The 16,931-nt window shown below is 41.8% G+C and overlaps 2 long non-coding RNA genes across 2 annotated transcripts in view; one reads left to right on the plus strand and one right to left on the minus strand.

Annotated features, from left to right (window-relative positions):
- Positions 1-280: 280 nt before the first annotated feature.
- Positions 281-16,465, minus strand: Pinc (pregnancy induced noncoding RNA). Its single transcript, NR_003202.2, has 5 exons — positions 16,237-16,465; positions 13,892-13,949; positions 9,100-9,172; positions 5,927-6,110; positions 281-1,296 (listed from the first exon to the last, which is right to left on the minus strand). It is a non-coding gene; the product is annotated as a pregnancy induced noncoding RNA (long non-coding RNA).
- The window catches only part of D530049I02Rik (RIKEN cDNA D530049I02 gene), a 31,812-nt gene continuing 22,744 nt past the window's right edge, over positions 7,864-16,931 (plus strand). The window contains exons 1-2 of the long non-coding RNA NR_040605.1: positions 7,864-7,997; positions 11,483-11,611. This is a non-coding gene — a long non-coding RNA (RIKEN cDNA D530049I02 gene). The remainder of the gene's footprint in view (positions 7,998-11,482; positions 11,612-16,931) is intronic.

A 16,931-nucleotide genomic window follows, 5' to 3' on the forward strand; every position in this document is an offset into this window, starting at 1 on the left:
GGTAAACACTGAAGTGTCTCTAGATCCCATTGGCCAACTGCTCTTGTCCTAAGAGTGAGCTGCAGGCTTAGTGAGAGACCTTGCTTCTGACATGGTGGAAAGCAATAGAAGAATCCAGCAATGATCTCTGCCCCCTCCACATGCACACACACACACACACACACACACACACACACACACACACGCTGGTTTTGACTTATTCTAGAAACAGAAGTGATGAGATAGCATCAGTACATTTTAAACGAATGGTGGTTATTTTAGTATAAAGACAGCACTTTGCTCAACTATTTCATTTTATCCCCTGAGGTAGTCAATAGCAGGGCCAATGCTCAGACTCCATTTTTAAACCACATTGCTCACAATCATCCCTCATACTCACATGCTTTGAGGGTTTCGTGACAGTACCAACAAAGTCACTATCGTTTAAGAAACAAAACAAAGCAAAACAAACCAATAACAACAACAAAGAAAGTCATCAGGTCATCAGAGTTCCTTTTCTCAAGCCCTCAGGGTCTTGGCAGCTGCTGAGTCCAGGACAGAATGGGCTCTCCTTCCCCTGACACCTGAGCAGGAAGTGGATTTGGCTCCCATCTTTCAGGTGGCTCAGGTGAGTGATCAAGCTGGGTACTTTTCAGATGAGAACGGGCATTGACATGAGAGATGGATCATCCGGGCATGTACATGGCAAGGCAGTATCTGTCACATGATCTTTTCAAGGTTGGGATTTAGATTTTTCAGCCCTTGTCCACGGTATCCTTCCTGCAGAGTCTTCCTGAAAGACTGGAGCATACCTTCCTCCTTCTGTGCCCATCTTGCCCTATGGATAAGAAACTTGCAGTTCAGCTTTTCTAAGACCCGTCCTCTTCTAGAAATGGATGATGCCATGACATAACTGTTCCTGAGACCATTTTAACTAAAGATCAGTGTCAATGTCTCATTCCCCAAACAAAGCCTTGCCTTTGCTAATGCCTCCGACTCTGTGAGAAGACTGTGATGCCACTCAGCAGCAGCCCCATTCCATTGGAAGTGGGGGACAGAGGGAGACAATAGCATTCTATTCAGGACCGGAATTCAGACTCAAATGATGCGAGTCTGGCTCTCAACCCTCCATGCACTATAAATTTTATCATTTACGCGTTGACTTTTCCCAGCAGGAAAGAGACCAGCTAAAGTAGCATGCAATGTCCTTCCTGTTCCCATGCAGCTGGCCGAGGCTTCTCTTCCCTCTGCTCAAATCCGATTTGTATTTCTTCCTTGTTAATACCCCCAGAGTGCTCCATGTTTCTTCCAGCCGGACTGTAACATAAATAAATGTGTGTGACCTTGCAAGAGTAAGCGGACTCTCAGAGTCAGCAGGGACTCGATACTCAGGACAGGACGAGGCCTTCTGTCTCCCCACTTCCCATTCTCATTCTTGCCATCTCACAAATCTTAGGAAGGCCTCCTGGGGAAGGCAGTGATCTCCTTCCTACCCAATCATGATGGCTCCAGATACCCAACTTTTCACTGTGCAGATGTTTCTAGTTAGGTGCCGGTTTATGTGGTTGGCTGACCTGCTTATGCACCATGTGTGTGCCTTGCCCCCTCATTTCTCCAGCTACCCTGAGTCCCATCAAATCCAACTGGAGTCATTCGGAATCCCAAGCACAGATATCAGAAAGCAACACAACATTCAAATTCAGTAAGTGTTTTCTAGGGTTCTGTTTCCTAGAGCATGTTCCCTGTCATTCCTACACGGGAGAGAAGACAGAACTGAACAGAGCTGAATGATCTCATGTGATTACAAGAATCAACACCCCCCCCACGCCCCCCCCCCCCCGCGCCGCCGCCACCGCCGCTGCCCCTTTCCAGCGAAACTAGATTATAACATGGAAACAGATAAATTTTCCTATCTCCTGGATGACTAGTTTAAGATTTATTACTGACTACTTTATCTGGGGTGTGTGTGTGTGTGTGTGTGTGTGTGTGTGTGTGTGTGTGTTTACAGGAGTGTATGCAAAAATGGGTGCCCATTTGTGCCTATGAATGTAGAGGTCAGAGGAGTCCTTCTTCCAATATTTCTATCTTGTTTCTTGAGACTGGATCTCTCACTGGGACCCAGATCTCAACAATTTGGTAAGGTTGGCTGACCAGGGAGCCCCAAGGATGAAGTTACCAGTGCATGCGGCTGTGAGCAACTTTGATGTGGGTTCTCAGGGATTGAACTCAAGACCACAGGCTTGCACAACAGGCACTTTGATGACTGAGCATCTTCCCAACTACTTGATTCATTTCCCACCCCCCATGCATCTTATAAATGTGACACAGCTCAAGAATCTGTAGGTGGGACAGAATGTGCGCGCTACCTCTGAGCGAATCAGTGTCTCTTAGAGCCAAAGGACCTGACTAAGTTATAAGGGACTCTTTAACTTGCCTTCAGAGTTAAGGATCAGTATGAACATGGGGTGAAATCACCAGCATTCATGGCAGGGCAGGGACCCTACATCCACACCCAAAACATCATCCTAAATGGTAGCCTTTGACACAGTCCCATTAGGGAAACATGTCACTGCCTAGGTTTATAATTGGTGCTACAAAAACTCAAATACTTGTTTCTCAAAGGTCAGTTAGCAGCTTCCCTGAGATCCTATAAACTGGTGTGAAAAAACCCTGTCTAGACACATGCTCTCCATTCTGCCAAACGGTAATTTTCTCATTTCATCATCCCTTCTTCATGTATTTGTTGGCTTTCAGATATAAAGATGGCCTGTCCCTCATTATCCTTTAGCTGACAGTGGATTCAGCTTTTAGTCAATAGGCTATAATATTTCAAATAACACTTAACCCTCTTACCCTCTTAGCTAAATTCATGCTCAGAGCTGGCCAATAGAAGCTCCCACAAGCTGAAACCTTTGCCCCCCCCCCCATCTTTCTTTGTGCATCTTGTTACTTTCTAAACTGAAAAGATGCTGTAGGTTTGTCTTTTAATTTTCCTCCCTTGGCCACAGAGCCCAGCATTTCTTCAAAAAACTTAAATTCCTCTTAGTAGAGAATGTGTTTAGAAACGGAGACTGGATGCTTGATGTGTTTGCTGCTACCCTGACCCATTATTGTTAGGCCTCATAAAATGACAAAGCTAGAATACAAATGCATACACTTGTAGTGGGCATCCATCTCTATATTTGTGACCAGACACATCAATCAGTCCTTCTGGAGGTCTATGTTCAGAGTGCCATGAGCTCACGCTGAGAACTACAGTGCTCACTTGATACCATTGGATTGATTATCTCCTTTATCATAAACATGTAAATAAGGACCTTCTGTGAAAATGAGAGCATTGTCTACAGTAGAGATCCTTGGTTTTTGCTCACTGCTAAAATTCACAGAGAGTGGTTTCAGAGTTGCTAGCCCATCCCATCCACACCTCCATGAAAAGGAAGCTTCATTCTAAAAGCCTACTAACTGGTTAGAATTTCACTTCCTGGCTGAAGGCCACACAGTCAACAAACACTGAGTTAGCACCTCCTGTAACATTAGGCTAGAGCACAAGTCTTGTTTCCCTCTTGGATCCCTTGGAGGCATTTCCCTGAAACCTTGTCTAAGACATCTGCAGTCTCATTCCTGGGGATCTGGTGCTGACACAGGAGACAAAGTGCACCTCTAACGAAATTCCAAGTAAACACTCAGTGAGCCTTTTCTCATTTCCCTGAAGTTAATCCAAGAAACCCATCATATAAATATCCCCATTCCCATAAACACAATTACCCACTTATTCTAAGAGTGTTATCTCCCAGGGCTATCCACATTCCTATGGCTTCTCTACTACCCCCCATCCCCAACCCCTCCGCCCCCCACTCCACATGATTAGGCACGGAAGATCTTTCTTCTCTTTCAGTAAATCCTGATCCATCTTCCTTTCAATGGCTCTCCACTGTGTGTTTCTCCAAATGCATAGCAGAGGCTGTAAGTGCCATAAACCACAGAGGTTTATTTCAGACCCACAGAGTTCTCAAAGTCTCTACCCTCCATATTTAAAAATATTTATCTAATTAAATTTATAAGTGAGAAATTGAGAAACATATGGAATTAAGGAAAGGAATGAAGAGAGAAAGTAGGCCATTCATTCAACTTTTCTCAGCTGCTGCTCCTGACCTGGGAGACTTGGCTGAGCTCTGATGGAATGTCATGCAATAAAACTTCCATAGGATGCCAAATTTAGGTCCAGTATGAAAAGAAAACAAAATCCCTCCTTCAAGACAAACTGTTCATTTTGGAAACGGGAGGGACTTTTTAAAGTCCTGCATTAACCCTTCATCATGAAGAGTTTCCATGGGGCAGGAATCAGTCCACCTTTTAGAGTGCTGCTTAATGGACAATCCAGAGACGTCTCAGACGCTTTCACTTCCCTGAATAGGGACCTGTTTTTCCTGAAGGCCCTGCTCTCTCCTCTTGGACAGAATCCACTTCACCATGTCCTGTCTAGAGAGAGAAAACGTATGAAGTGGGGAGAAAGGGGGAACGTGCCAGGTGCTAGAGATCACACACAATCTATTCTAGTCTTTCTCTAATCTATCCTTCTCAATGGTGGCTCATCAAAATGTCCAATTCCTTGTACCAGGTTAGCCCAGTGAGGTAATCTAGCTAGGAGTCTGAGGAGACGCTTTCTTAAGCACATGGAAGTTGTAAGTCATGATGAGAGAAAGACTGCCTTAAGTGTTGTGTTGTTTGGATCCGGTCCAGTTAACTTTGCTCATTGTATCACTATGATACACTGATAATATTTTTAAGTATTTCCAATGCTGCAGCCCTTTAATACAGTTCTTCATGTTGTGGAGACTCCAACCATAGAATTATTTTCATTGCTACTTCATAACTAATTTTGCTATGTTATGAATCATCATAATGTAAATATTTACGCAGGATATCTGTGACTCCAGTGAAAGGGTCTTTGGACCCCAAAGAGGACATGACCCACCCGTTGAGAACCACTATTTTAGAGGGTATTGGTCTATCATTGCAAGAAAGGTATGGTGGGTCTCCAACAGCTCATTCAGTGACATTGGGAGGTTATAGTGTGACTTGTACTGGCTGGTTTTGTTTGTCAACTTGACACAAGCTGGAGTTATCACAGAGAAAGGAGCCTCCCTGGAGGAAATGCCGCCATGAGATCCAACTGTAAGGCATTTTCTCAATTAGTGATCAAGGATGGTAGGGCTCATTGTGGGTGGTTCCATCTCTGGACTGGTAGTCTTGGGTTCTATAAGAAAGCAAGCTGAGCAAGCTGAGCAAGCCAGGGGAAACAAGCCAGTAATTAAAATCCTTCCATGGCCTCTGCATCAGCTCTTGCTCCCTGACCTGCTTGAGTTCTGATTCTGACTTCCTTTGGTGATGAACAGCAGTGTGGAAGTGTAAGCTGAATAAACCCTCTCCCCACCCCACCCCCAACGTGCTTCTTGATCATAATGTCTTGTGTAGGAATAGAAACCCTGACTAAGACACTTGTTCACATCTTGTAGAGCCAGAAACCAGAGTGCTTAGCTGGAACTAAGGCAGATATCACCTTCCAGGCCCACCCCCAGCAACCCTTTCCTGCTAGCAAGGCCACAGTCTTAAAAGTTCTCCACCTTTGAAACAACCTGGTCACACCATGATGCAAACTTCTTTGAATGGAAGTTTCTAACCGGATGGTACAGATACTATGCCCCGAGCTGCTCCCGAAACTGGGGATGAGTTGTCCAACATCTGTGCATCATTTCACATTCAAATCACAATAGCCTATGTATATGTTTTCTGTTCTATTTCCACTTGTAAGATAAGTATGTGCCCCAGGAAACTAGGATAGACCTGGGTACAGTGAGGCAATTGGACATACTGTGTTGCAAACTCCTTCAAATGGCAGTTACTAACCAGATGGTACAAGTACCTATGCTCCAAGCTGCTATGCTACCTGGAATTCCAGCTCTTTGCAGTGTTCCTTCACATAGCCATTCCAGAGATGCTGCTGAAACTGTGAATGGATCCTTTCTGCTCAATCATCTTAACCAAGGAAGGAGCCCCGATGCTCCATTCAACAGAAGACAGACACAGGATTGGTGCAGGCACTCCGGCGATCTTCTAAGCGTTCAAGCTACCTGCAAAGTGAAGGTGACCTCGAGATGACAAAAACATGAGTCCATTTCCCAGCCCAATGCAGTGAACGACAACGACAATGATGAAATATCTTCTGTATTTCAGCTCACTGATGGAATACCAACGTGTGACCCTATTTATGCCAAAATAGCTCCATCACTTTATTCAGAGGACACACCTGCTCATTTGGGTCTGGGTGTGTTCCAGCTTAAGCAGCCTGGTGTTTGTTTTTGTATTCCTTTCTCATGATTTAACTGCAGGAGTGGAGCCTTGTTTGTTAGTCTCAGTGGCCCCTTCCTTAGAGTGAGTTCATTCTCATCAGCCTTCTCGCCTAGGTCTGTGGTTTATCCTCAGCTGGGAACAGTCTAATCTCTTGGCATGGGCTAGGGCAATGCGTATGTCTCCATTCCTTCACATATTCATGGCTACATAGATAGAAAGTAAAAGTAGACTAAAGAAAGTCATTTGCCTAGAACTCCTAAACTCAGAAGCAAACTGTACAGCTCAGCGTGTGGGGAATGAGGAATGAGGGAGAAGCCCTCCGCTGTAGAAAGTAGGCGTTTATAGGAACACACCAAAGCACTATGCTGTTAGGAGCACCTAGGTTAAAAACCCTCCAACCGGTCAAAATATCTTGCTATGGAAAGTGTACATTATGTAATGATAATTATAGCCAGCCTGGCCAACTATAGCCACAGAGCTGGTGACTTAACATGAATCTCTCACAGTTCTGGTAGACAGCAACTGAAAAGCGGGTTAACAGGAGATAGAGTGTCTGATAAAGACTCTGCCTGCTTTTCAGATGCCTTCAATAGATCACTCTGTATTACAAACATCCACAAATGATGGTTCCTTTTTAAAGAGCATTTTGAGTACTATCATCAGAATCATATCTTTATGATCATAAGCCCCCAAAAACCAATGCAGAAGGAATGAGTTTAGTATATGAATTGGGGTACAGGGAAACAAACATTCATTCCTTGAAACCCATTCAGATTATGGGAGGCTAATACTGTATTTGATTGTAAATTGATTTATAAAGAATCTCTAATGCCTACCAGGTTCTATCTTCTGATTTTTCTCTTTTCTACTGAAATAGTGGAATCTGAATTAATTGAAAACACTTTTTGATAGAAGAATGCCTTGGAATACTGGTAATTGTCTTGTGCTTTTTCAGTAATCCCCTAAATGCTATACATTTGACCACTGTCCTTCTCACGAGGATCAACATTAGTGGTGGCAGGAGTATTAAAAAGAGATAACACCTGTTATTATCAACAGCCCATAATATTCCTGAAACAATGAGTAATTAGCTGAATTGCGCTTGATTGCTTGAGATAATGATGCATTTATAAAGGAGAGTGTACCACCTCACCTGTCCCTCTGACTTGCTTCAGGCCATATATAAAAGGAAACATGAGAGATTTTATATGGACGATAAAAACAAATCTGCCCAAAAGACTTATCCACTTCAGAAGCAAAGTTTCTAAGTTGAAAAGACACTGGAGGTGGGATTCGCCTTAGATGCGCCGGACCACATAAATGCTTTGGTGTGTTCCTATAAAGGTCTACTTTCTAACTCGTTTCAATGTACATGGAGAAATCATGGAAGACAGTGGCCCTTGGTAGATGCTCTCAGCTTTTCACTTTGCAAAAATAGTTTGCTGCACCCTCTCTTAGGAAAATGAATTAGGTTGTCAACAGGCTCAGCCTCCTTGGGAAGAAAGGAATTTTAACAACCATTGCTGTTCAAGCATACCCCTGAGGCTCTCAGAGTGTTCACCTGCATCTGCGCTCCTCCCCCAGTGTTGCTTGTCCTCAGAAGCCTGCCAACTCTATGGGTGCTGTCCCTGGGTAATCCAATTTTCTCGGTCTTGCTGCGTTTTCAGGTACGTTTTAGCATCTTGTATGGTTTAGCTTCTTCATCTATCTCCACATTTCTATACAGACATCAAACTGCATTTAAAATAAAGATGGAAGAGGCAATGGGGAAAGCAGAAATTCTCTGAGCAATCTTTTTGGTTCCCTCTGCCTCAGGGCCCTGCTGCCACAGCTCAACCCACCCCTGCTCCTCCCAGGCAAGCTTTATCCTCTGCACTCTGAACTCTATCAATCTTCCTACAAGGCTAATGCTCTCAGGACAGTGTTAACACTTAGCTCTCCTGGAGAGAAAACAGATTTTGTATGGTTCAGAGACAGGGCTCTGAGCCCCCGCACTGACAATCAGACAGGCTCTAGCAAGATAGGTTCCAGCTGGAGAGAGTGGTCAGGAAGAAATGGGCTTTGTGGACTCAAACTGTAGCGTCAGACAAAGCAAGGCCAAATCAAAAGCAAAATACCTCGTTTATACAGAAAGCAAATCAAACCCAAAGGACCGCCAGATAAATACCTGAGCCATTGAGACAGCCAGCTTTACCTGTGGGGTTCCAGTCAACTGTACAGCAGATAAGGGCTCATTCTCTCAGTTCTCATGGAGATTTAACTCAGTACTTTGCACACGCTGGACAAGCACTTTACCACAGAGCTAAAGCCTTAGTCCTATTCTTTTAATTTGAGTAAATATTGGCCTTCCCCCACAGGTCTACACACTACTACTGGTAAATGATTTAAGAAAAATAAGTATTGCAGGATATATGTTTTGTCATCAATGTGGCTAAAGCATCTCATCCATGGTCACTGTTGTGTTCTCTGCCTTAGGAATGTCAGAGCTTCTCTTAAACAGCCAATAGGATGTCCAGTGGGGCCTTGTGGAGATCTTGCCACAAGACCTCTCCTGACTTCCCTTGTCTCTAGATAAAGTCATTGCTCCGAAAAAGAAGAGTGAATTGATGTCTGTTTTCTCTGACAATCCTGCCCTCCGAATTATCCCCTACTTTGTTCCTTTGTTCAAAATGGAGATTGTTTGGTGTGATAGTTAAGGTTGACCGTCAAGTTGACTGGATCTGGACTCTCCTAGGAGACAGGCCTCCAGCCATACTGGCAACAAGTTACCTTGATTATGTTCATTGAGCTGAGAAGACATATCCTTAAAGTGGGTGCCACCACCTTGGGCTGGGGTCTTAGGCTGCAGAAAAAAAGGAAAAATCTAGATAAGTATGGATATTCATCCTTCCCTTCTTCCCAACTGTGGATACAATGGGACCAGCCACCTCTGGCAGCCACCACTATGACTTCCCTGCCATGGACCACTGACTGTACACTGAAACAGTGAGGCAAAATAAATGCTTCCATTCTTAAACTGCCTTTGTCTGGGTATTCTGCTACAGCAAGGAAACAAGTAGCTAAGATACCTAGATAGTTCTTATTATCATTTGTAGTCTACCATCGCTGCATGTAGCTACCTGCAAGAGACCCTGACAGACAGTGTAAATGGAACCGTTTCTAGGGTAAGTACTTAGATTGCCATCTAGTTTTCTTCTGACCCCCAGCATCACAGTGCCAGCTTACTTTTCTTGAACTAACTCCAACTTGCAAGCTTCTTGGTAGGGCTTTGTTCCCAGAGCTGTAAGGATGGTTAAATATGAAGTCACTGGCATAGATTGGGTAGGTTTTCTTAAAGCCTCCCATGTCTCCCTCACAAAGGTTCAGACCCATTTTATGGCACCTCAATCTCTGAACTTACCCTATTGTTTAAGTTTCCTCAACTCCACACTCTAAAAAGGCTTCAGCAGGCTTTTCTTCCCTAGCAATCCCATTGAGTGACATTGATATGGCAGTTTCCCTGAGGCAGATATGTTGATAACTCAGGGACCATGAGGGCTGACTCAGAATTGGGAAATGTTACACCTGAGAAGAGAAATGACATTCAGGTCGAACTTCAACCACTGTGACCACTTGGCCAGAGCCAGCAGATTGATGGACCTTTAGGCAACCATTCATAATTCACCCTGTCAAGCCCTAGTGACTTTGTAAATGTCACCTAACTATGGTTCCACAGACATACGTCTCAATTGTGATAATTTGGATCAAAGACTTTCCTTTGTCCATGTACAGTCCTCATGTTGTTCTGTCTCCCTAGCCAGTGTCCAGCTCTCTCATTATGTAGAGGAATGCTTCTCCAAGAAAGGAAGGCTTGTTACCTCTTAATGCCTTATGTCCCTTAATAGAGAGAGATGGGGGAAAGGAGGAGGAGAATGAGGAGGAAGAGGAAGAGAAGGAGGAAGAAGAGGAGGAAGAGGAAGAGAAGAAGAAAGAGGAGGAGGAAGAAAAGGAGGAGGAGAAGTGACCTCTTATATAATTGATGGGGACTTGGTTACCATTGCACATCACGGCCTGTGTTTCTAAATAAAGTAATTTCACTTCAAGGGAAGACACTGTCTCTCTTGTGTTCTCCTGTCTACCCCTGGTTGTTCTTTTCCCCAGAAATATTTGCATATGGAAGACAATGGAGGGAATCTTTGCTCTTCTTTCCTCACCTTTTAAAAGTGCACTCCCTGGAGTAAGAAATCAAGCTAGAAGGAGTGTTACTCTGGTCACACTAGGGGCCAATCAATTGAAAGAATGGGGAGTCCCAGAATTTCAGTGTTGGCCCTCCCACTTAGTCCTCAATGGTTTGTCATCTAAAGAGCAATGTTGGTGCTTTAATATGATTTGGCTCCGATTTTATGGGTCTGGAAGGAAGGTAGTTTCTAGGTTCCTTCATACCTAGGCACCTTCACACTTGGCAACAAGAGAAGCATCGTGATGACACCACACTTGCTGCTACACCAGAGCATCTCCAAGCCTGTCTGAAGGAATTTTCCATGAGGGCCATGGGCCTACTTGTGCTCATAAAGCAATGGCTTCTTGATGCATTCATTAGTTCTTTTTCTCATGCTCAGAAACAAGACCTTTCTGTCCTGGCTCTCATGGCAAAGCAATGTTCACTGGTCTCACAAGGGAAATACTTTCCCATTACAGATACCCCCTAATGAGAATGCCAATACCTAGCCTCAGTTGGCCACTATGATCCTCTCTCCTCACTTCTGTGGGGGTTGCATTGAAATGGAAAATGTGCCCTTGTGTTAATTCTGGGCTGCGTTTTGACATCTGGTTTAGGAATCATTTCTTTTTACCAAGATTTCATAGTGGAAGATGCTCCAACCCAAACAGCATCTCAACATCTGCTGACACCTCCTCCTTCCTGCACCTGGCCAGGTTCCATTCCATAGATTCTCCAAGGGATAGACTCTGATACATTCTAGAGTTTTACTTTTTAAAAATTGTTCTCTTACTTCAACCATTTAAAAAGACACTTAAGCAACCCAGCAGGTGTTACTACCCCCAAATGTCTTCTCTAGTTTGTTTAATCTATTTTGTCTACATATTTGATTTATATTAAACTTGTGGATTTGAGTTTAGATATAAGATGTCTCTAACATTTCATGCATTGAAGGTTTGATGCCCGCTGCTGTGGTAATGTTATTAAGAGGAAGTGAACCCATGAAGACACTAATTTCATTTATCCACTCAAAGATGGACAAGCTGTTAGGAAGGAAGTACGGGGCTACCTTGAAGAAAATAGGTGAGTGGAGGCCATCTTTGAAAGTTATCTCTTTCCCAAAACCTTCCCTCTTCTAATCCTTTTTGATCAACTTTCCCTATTTTATGTCCCCCCTCCTGCTCTCCACCATGTGTCCTGCCATATCACAGCTGAGAAACAAAGGATCTTGTGACTGAAATGTCTGAAACTGCGACCTAAAGAAAACCTTTCCTCCTTTAAACTATTTCTCTTTGGTGTTTTGTCACAGCAATGGAAAACTGACTGGTAACTATATTAGACTGCATTGTATTTCTCATTGCTGTGAACAAATACTTGCTGAGGAGTGTTTTAAGGAAGGACAGGTTTGTTATAGCTCACACTTTCAGGCAGAGTCTACCATGGTACTGACAGTAAGATCTTGCTTGAGGCAGCCAGTCATATTGTCTGACAGAAAACAGAGAAAATAAATATTAGTGTTCTGCTTCCTTTCTTTTCATTCTGTTTTGGACCTTACCTTGTAAAATGGGTGCTGCCCACATTTGGAGCAAGTGTGCCCACCTTGATTCACCCCATCTAGAAACTCCCCAACAGAGATCTGACTCTAAGTGAGTCTAAATCCTGCCAAGTTGTCAATCAACCATGACAGGTCAGATTGGGCTCTTATGCAACTCAAAACCATAGTGCCCATAAAAGCAAATTTTGTCAGGAAAGAAGGGAAAATTGGGAAGGCTAATAATGAAATGTCTTCTTGATCATTCAAAATGAGAGCTTTTAAATACTTGAATTATAGAGGTGTGGACAGAGCTGAGATAAATTCAGAGCTTTCTGAGCAGATTTACACCTAGTTTACTTACATATTATATGTTACCTGACACTCAGTAAGATTTGGGGTGGCTTACAAAATAAATGTTAGCATTATGATGAAAACTGGATAAAAATAAAGACACAAAGAGTAGAAGGAAAGAATGAAAGGAAGGAAGGAAGGAAGGAAGGGAGGGAGGAAGGAAGGAAGGAAGGAAGGAAGGAAGGAAGGAAGGAAGGAAGGAAGGAAGGAAAGAAGGAAGGAAATCTGGGTTATGACTAGGAAAAAACTCAGATTCATAGATCATGAAGAATAATATGAATGTAGCAAATTATCTTGAATTTGTTTTGGAGATTTTTGTATAAGCCAAAGTGATATAATTCTAAACAAACAACAAAGAAAGGCTGAGGATAGCTATTGATTTAGCCACACAAACTTGTACCAAACACAGAACTCTGACCGTCTCTTGTGAGATAAGCTTTTGTTAAATGTTGACAGCACACATTTGCAGTTGGTGTTCACAGATGAATTCCTAACAGCTGGCTACTAGTAGGAATTTCTCAGAGCAAGTCAGGAAGCACTAACTCTTGATAGGGAAAACTGACTAGATTCTCTCAGGATCTTACCTACTACTTGCAAAGGAGAGGTCTCTAAAGTACCCACTTTGACAGCAGATTCTAGGACTCAATTGCTTTCTCAAAATGTTCCATCATTACGCTTTATGTGAAGACTATTAGCATTGAAAATTATTCCAATTGGCTGTTCAACCTGTCAGTTCAATAGACATACACACATGCACCCACATATGCACGCACACTGAATGCCTAATGATATCCCCGTGAAGCTACTGACTTGGGATTCCTAACTCCTAGAAATAACTCTATTGGGTTGAAATAGCTATGAACTATGCTTCCCTGAAATACAGGATTAACTATTTTTCTCTATACTTTGTTGTAAGCTAATGGAAACCAAGATCATGGGAAGTTCAGCCACTCACAAACATTCCTATTTTGAACTTGCCTTTTTGTATAAATTGGAATTTATATTTGCTTTAAAGTCAACTCTAAATTGTGAGGATGGGATAATATCAGAATATGTTATAGAATCATAACTTATTCTATTTTTTGTTCTTTGTTGTATCTATACATGCATCTTATTTATTTCAAGATGATATCATTTGATAAAATTGCAAACTAAAAATCAGAGCCCTAAATAACATCTAAGTTAAAGCCTTCAAAAGGTGCTGTACAATGTCAAACGGTTTCACTCAATACTGACTTTTGGCAATAGGATAAAGATGCAAGGATGAAGATTCAAGATGAAAAACATTATATGAGAGTTTATATTGTATAATTTGATTCATATATAGTATTTATTACAGTTCAACTGTAGATTAAAATTCTCACCACCTTCAAGGGTAAGGCTCTTAGTTAAAAGCCAAAGAGTCACACATGGCAACTCAGAAATCCAGAGCAAATGGGGTCTTAGCCTCACTTGTGCTAGAATGATCAAATACTTGCCTGCTCTACCGGAGGAAAGGAGACCCTTGTTATTAGATGTGAATCTCAAGTGGAGAATCTGTGGTAAAACACAAATTAGCCAAATATTGAAGTTAGAAGTTAAGTACTTCAAAATAAGTATAATTAACATTTTCAAGAAATCAAAAGATAGCAAAGAATAAAACAGAAACTCTTTAAAGAAGTATTCTAAAATTATACGTGTTTTTAAAACAAATAAATGTTCTGAAAATAAAAAAGCATCATGTCTGAAATTAATAATTCAATAAGGTGCAAATTGAGGTACAGGAAGAGGATCAAATAATAGAAAATATTGTTAAGAGGCATTTGATGTTTCTCAGATGGCTGAACACAAGTACAAATAGAATTTCAGAGGAGGTAACAGAGAAAATGGCCGAGAAGCAACATTGGAATAAATGATGACCAAAAATATTCAAAACCTGACAAAGATCACATGGACTTTAATATATATCCATGCATTTTAAGGAAAATGAATGCAACATTTATGCAAGCATAGAGCGTCTAAATTGGGAATCAAAATAGAAAAACTCAATGACATGGGAGCATGGGGAAGGTTTATTTGTCTTCCAATGAGCAATAAGAATGATAACTGACTTTTCAACAGAAATTATGAAAGTCAAGAGACAATGGAATGAGTAGACGAGGCTACATGTAGCACCAAAAGAATGAAATATTAGGCACAATTCTGTAGTCAGTGAAAGACACTTTCAACAATATCAATAAAAATCAGAAATAACGACAAGAGCAAAATTTGGCAATGCAAGGAATGGTAAGATAATAGGTTGTTGTTGTTGATGATGATGTTGATGTTGTAATTATATTGCCTGTGCCTGTGGATCAAATCGAGTGTCTCACATAGTAAGCAAGCCTTCTTCTACTGATTTACAGTTCCAGCCCAGAATAAAGAGCTTTTGTTGTTTGTTCTTTTGTTTTTTTACTTTATTTTATGGTACTGGCCACTGAACCCAAATGCCTATCTTACATGATAGGCAGAGATGATCTCACACTGAGCCGCATCTCTAATCCTTTTGTATAAAATAAAGAACATGCTTATTTATTTATCTGCTTGTTGCCAAAGCTGACCTTGAGCTTCTGGTTCTTCTGTGCTACAGTCTCAGTGCGTGCATTACAGGAAATTGCCAACACACCCAAGGTTATCCTGACACCCATGTTTATCATGCCCAAGATTAAACTCAGGTTCACTCTACTAACTGAGCTACATCCCAGTCTGTTAGTTTCTAATTGCAATAAACTAATGCCACAGGCTGCAAAAATCCAGACTTAGTTCTTTTAAGAGAGCATCTCTGTAGGAAAAAAAAAAACATAAAATAATAAAAGTTGTCTTACTTATCCAATAAGATCAGGAAGCATATCGAAAGAGAAAAGAAGTGAGGCAAAAGTAAATTTGGACAGGAACACATACAAACTCAGTTACATCAGAAATTACATGTAGCCTTGGTTGGATTCTTCTGGTATTGGCAAACTAAATGACACACTATGCATTTATAAGCTCTTTATTTTTAACTTTGAGAATAGCTGCTATTGAATCCAAACATTATAAGGCCCAGGCTCTATCTTATTTAATGTAATGATCCAGAACTACAAAGTTGGGAGGCAAAACAAATCACTCCAAGCCCAGGGCAGTGCCCGCACTCTGAACGAGACTCAGTGAATGTGTAAACGTTCTGAGACACTGGAGTAGTCACACCTGTGCTCCTTTAACACATCATCCACTATGGGCACGGAGGGTTTGGTGAATAGAAAAATCAATAAATTAATTCAAAGATTTTAGGAGAACCATGTGATATTTCAGGAAAATTAGACTTACTTACATGTCTGTTCATTAAAACAAACAATGTTGACAAGAACCTTAAAAAAAATTGCACTCAAACTAATTTCCTGTCTTCATCTAGATCTGTGAGGAGTTAAAAGCTACTTTCAGAAAAGATTTGCTCTATCCTTTGTATAACTATTTTTTTTTACTTTGATTATTTTTAAATTAAAACGGGGAGACAGAGAGAGCGAGTGAGGGAGCATGTACACACATATGAGCACACATGTGTACATTAGATATTGAACCTGAAGCCTTGGGCATGGTAAGCAAATGTTCTACTGCTGAGCAGTATCCAAAGGCTGCCCCTCCTCACTTCTGATCAGACCTAGCTCTGTCAAGGGATTCAAACCACATGTCTTCCAATGGACAGTCATAGAGAACAGGCAAGAAGGAAGCCAAGAGGCAGTGGGGAACAAGTGGAGAGGGTAGAGCCTTCTTGCTGACTAAGAAGAGTACGGGAGCCCTCATGGTTTTAGGGTTTAGCTGTCCTTACCACATAGAAGTCACACAATTTCTTCGAGCCAGTTTGGTATCTATCCAGGTCACAGCCTTGTCACACATGGGAGCCATGTTGCAAGAGGATAAGGATGAAGCCAAGACATGCCTTGATAACTGGTCAAAAATCTGTTCAGTCAGGACAAAATTCCTCTCAAGACTTTCTTCTAATTAGGACGTTAAACAAGAAACTAGAGACCTGAGCCTGGGAGTGAAGTTCAAAGACAAACCCAGTTGGTATTTCAGGGAAAATTGAACTTGGTTATGTCTCATTAAATAGCTTCTAGAGAGCAAAAGGTCTGGGGTAGAGAATGACGGGAAGAAGCCGACCCCTTCTGAAAATGTTCAGTATCTTGATGAATATGGGGCCAAGAAATTAAAGAGGACTGAAAAGGGCATTCATTTCCTTCCCCCTGGCAGCTCCCCGATGCTGGGGCTCCAGGAAAAATCACAAAGGATCTGTTTTTCTGAGTTTGGCAGGTGTGGCTTCTTACATGGAAATGATTGTGTCAGTAAGACTGGATTATTCTGGCTAATTGGCTGCCTTTGTTATCTGAGATCTGAACATTGCCTCACACGTAAATTATTTTATTGTATGCTAATTTCCTGAAAAAAATAATCAGTAATCCCTGTAACACAAAAGCATATGGTCTCCTCTTTGTTTGGCTATTCAGGGAACATAACAAAATCTTG

The sequence above is a fragment of the Mus musculus genome, chromosome 1 (genome assembly GCF_000001635.26).
Source record: "Mus musculus strain C57BL/6J chromosome 1, GRCm38.p6 C57BL/6J".
NCBI lineage: Eukaryota > Metazoa > Chordata > Mammalia > Rodentia > Muridae > Mus > Mus musculus.